This window comes from Pteropus alecto, unplaced genomic scaffold, assembly GCF_000325575.1.
Source record: "Pteropus alecto unplaced genomic scaffold, ASM32557v1 scaffold94, whole genome shotgun sequence".
In the NCBI taxonomy this organism is placed as follows: Eukaryota; Metazoa; Chordata; class Mammalia; order Chiroptera; family Pteropodidae; genus Pteropus; species Pteropus alecto.
The window spans coordinates 6,176,412-6,180,169 of NW_006437736.1; the positions used below are offsets into that span (position 1 = coordinate 6,176,412).

The window sequence follows — 3,758 nt, forward strand, 5'->3', positions numbered from 1 at the left end:
ACTATGCTCAAAGTTTCTTCCTATCATTTTATCTTTTTCTTTGCGCTGGTTTGGATAAACTCAAATGGTTTCTTGGAATCGAATATCGTTTCTTTTGCTCTTGGATGCTGTGTTAGTTTCCTAGGACAGATTGCCACAAACTGGGAGACTTCAAGCAACACAAATTTATCCTCTCACTGTTCTGGTGGCCAGAAGTCTGAAATCAAGGTGTCGGTGAGGCCACGCTCCTGACGGCTCTGGGGAGAAGCCCTCCGTGCTTCTTCCAGGCGTTCCTCTGCCTGTGGCTGTGTAACTTCAGTCTCTGTCCATCTTCATGGCTTCTTCTCTTCTCTCTCTCGTCTCTCCTCTGTGTGCCTCTTAGGATATTGTCATTGGATTGAGGGCCCTTCTGGATTATCTAGTATGATTTCATCTTGAGAGCTTTAATTTAATTATATCTGTAAAAACTCTTGGTACAACTAAGGTCACATTCCCAGGTTCTAGGAGTTAGGACATGGACGTCTTTTTGGGAGTCACCATCCAACTCACTGCAGACCCTATGAGGTTTGTTAGTGTAAACCCGCTGACATTCACATGGGCCAAAAGTTCTCATCTAGACGTAGCTAATGCATATTTTCAGGTTTGATTTGCATGACCTCTCCATGACCAGGTTAATTCTGTTAGGCTGCAGCTACTCTGATGTTTCTCAGAACTGTTGCTCCAAAATATAGCTGGGCACTTTCCAAATAGAAGAAGGGATGCCCAGATGGCTGGTAAAACCTTATTTCTGGATGTGTCTATGAGGGTGTTTCTGGAAGAGATTAACACTCTAACCCATAGACTGAGTAAAGATCACTGTCACCAAGGTGGGTGGCCATCACCAATATGATGACGGCCTGAATAGAATAAAAAGGTGGAGGAAGGGCAAGTTTGGTCCCTGCTTGTGTTGGGACGTCCATCTTTTCTTGCCTTTGGACATTGGCGCTGCTGGTTCTAGGGCCTTTCGATTTAGACTGGGAATCACACCATTGGCTTTTCTGGGCCTCCAGCTTGCAGATTGTGGGACTTCTCAGCCTTCATAAGCGTGTGAGCCAATCCCTTATAACAAATCTCTTTTTCTATGTCTCTATATATTCTATTCTGTTTCTCTGGCGGACTTCGACGAATGTACTTGTTTTTCTGAGTTCTTATCCTGATATTCATTATGATTACGCCCTGATTTTCAGTCTATGAGATTTCAATATTGAGTGATGCTAAGTGATTTCAGTGTTCAAAGTTCATAGCTTGGCAGAAATAACAAAGCAATAATAATAGGTATTATTTTTGAGTATTTATGTTCCTGACAGTAAGAAATCAATGAGGGTTTGTTTGTTTATATTGTTCTTTAGATTCTACATGTAAGTGTAATCATATGGTATTTGTCTTTATCTGTTATTGGGGGGATCACTTCATAAATTTTATAAATGTCTAATAACTATGCTGTACATCTGAAGTAATATAAAATAATATTGAATGTCAACTATAATTAAAAAAAAACAAAAAATAAGCAAGCAGAAAAGAACAAAAAGAGAAAAAATTGATCACAGCAATAAGGACATTTGTTGTAAAAAAGAAGAAGAAATCAATGAGGGTTTAAATATCCTCATTTGCAGGTGAAGACTAAAAATTAGGTTGCAATTCTTCCTTGTAGACAGTGTCGGTTCCAAGAACTTTTTCTTGTTTTAAGGACCACAGTGCTACTTATACCATTTCCAGGTGTAACTTACCTAACTCAAGCCTGAGAGTCATCTGCTTTCTTATATTATCCAAATTTCCACTTTTGCTGTCAGAAAGAGATGGAATTAGACCAGTGGTTCACAATTAGGGGTGATTTGGGCCCCCTTGGGGACATTTGGCAATGTCTGGAGACACTTTTGGTTGTCATAACTGTGTGTGGGGACAGGTGCTACTAGCACCTAGCAGGTGGAGGCCAAGGACGCTGTTAAACATTCTCCGATACACAGGACAGTGCCTACAACAGAGAATTGTCCAGCCCAAAATATCAGTAGTGCTGAGGTTGAGGAACCCTGGATTAGACCCACATGCTCACCAGCAACATTTTTGAGGGTATAAGTGGACCCAGTATTTGTTCTGAATGCCCAGTATTCCCACCTTGAACATCGATGCTTCCATGAAGCCTTCCCAGATCTCATTGGATCCCCACAGAGACTTCTTTTCACCTTTTTTTTTTTTTTTTTTGGTAACAAGTACTTACCTCTTTTGTGACATCAATCACATTCTACGGCAATTATTTTTTTTCCTTCATTCAGAGTTCTCCAGAGACACAGAACTAATAGGATCTCTATAGGTATATAGAAATAGATTTATTATGAGGGATTGGCTTATGATTATGGAGGCTGTAAGTCCCATGATCTGCCAACAGCAAACTGGAGGCCCAAGAAAACCAATGGTATAGTTCCAATCCAAAAATGGTAGAAACAATCAAGAAATTGATTTCTAAATTCTTGAGAAAAGAAGCTATTTAGGAAAAATGAAGCTATAGCAGCTCACTTCATACCATAATAAGTTCTTATGTGATCAAATTTGAACATAAAAAATAAAATAATAAGTGAAAAAATATAGAAATATTTAAATGTTTCTATACTATGGATCTAAGAATAAAAAATAAAAAATATTAAGAAAACTGTAGATAGTTGTCAAATATTACTAAGGACAAAAATTGAACTGCAAATATAACAAGGGTTCATATCCAAAATTAATAAATAAATATGACATTAATACAAAAACATTAATACCCTAATAAAAATAGGCAAAGAATAGTGTTTAAATATAATACTATGTTATTTGATAAATATGAGGTTATTTGGTAAACACATAGAAGTTTAACTTTATTAGCTATGAAAGAAATATGAATAAAAACAAAGATAATTTTTCAACAATAAAATTTTAGGCAAAGTCTTAAGAATAATAATTATTCTAGCAGAAGTGTAATGAATGTATGCACTTACACTTAGCCGAAATGTAAACTGTAACTATCTTTTTGGAATAATTCACCAGTATAGGCTTGTATCAAGAGTCTTAAAGAAATGAATAAACTTTGACCCAATAATCACACAAACATGTTCATATCAGGTTTATTCATAATAGAAAAAGAGGGGGCAGTAAATGTCCAATAATATGGAAATGAGTAAATATATTAACAATATATCAGAATTTTGTGATCTATGGCAATACCATCAGGATAATTTTTTTTTTTTTTTTAGGTGAGGCAACCCTTGGTTGACTTTGTAGATTGCAAGGAGCTTGTCAATTTACAATCTCTTATTTTTCATTTTTTATGCCTATGGCACCTGGTCTTCCTAGGTGTCTCCCAACCAAGTACTAACCAGGCCTGATCCTGCTTAGCTTCCGAGATCAGACGGAATTGGGCTGGTTCAGGGTGGCATGGCCATAGACACCATCAAGATAATTTTAATAGAGAAAGACACACAACCCAAAACTTCTGGGGATCCTATAGCCCCAGAACTTCAAGTACATTTTGATTCCAAGTTAGGTAAATATTCCCTTTCTGTAGCTATTTCTTTGTATATATAGGGATATATAAAACAGGGTGAACAAATGTAGAAAGAACTAAAAGGAAAGGAAATGCTTTGAAATAGTAATATTGTATCATCAGTGGATGAGATTATAGGTGATTTGAATTTTCTTTTTCAATACATTTTTTGGCATTTTTATATCAAGCAAATATTTATCATATTTACATGTAATCAAAAGAGTCG

At 36.4% G+C, this 3,758-nt stretch overlaps 1 pseudogene; it reads right to left on the reverse strand.

Annotated features, from left to right (window-relative positions):
- Window positions 1-3,317: 3,317 nt before the first annotated feature.
- LOC112481940 lies at window positions 3,318-3,435 on the reverse strand (annotated as a pseudogene).
- Window positions 3,436-3,758: the final 323 nt, after the last annotated feature.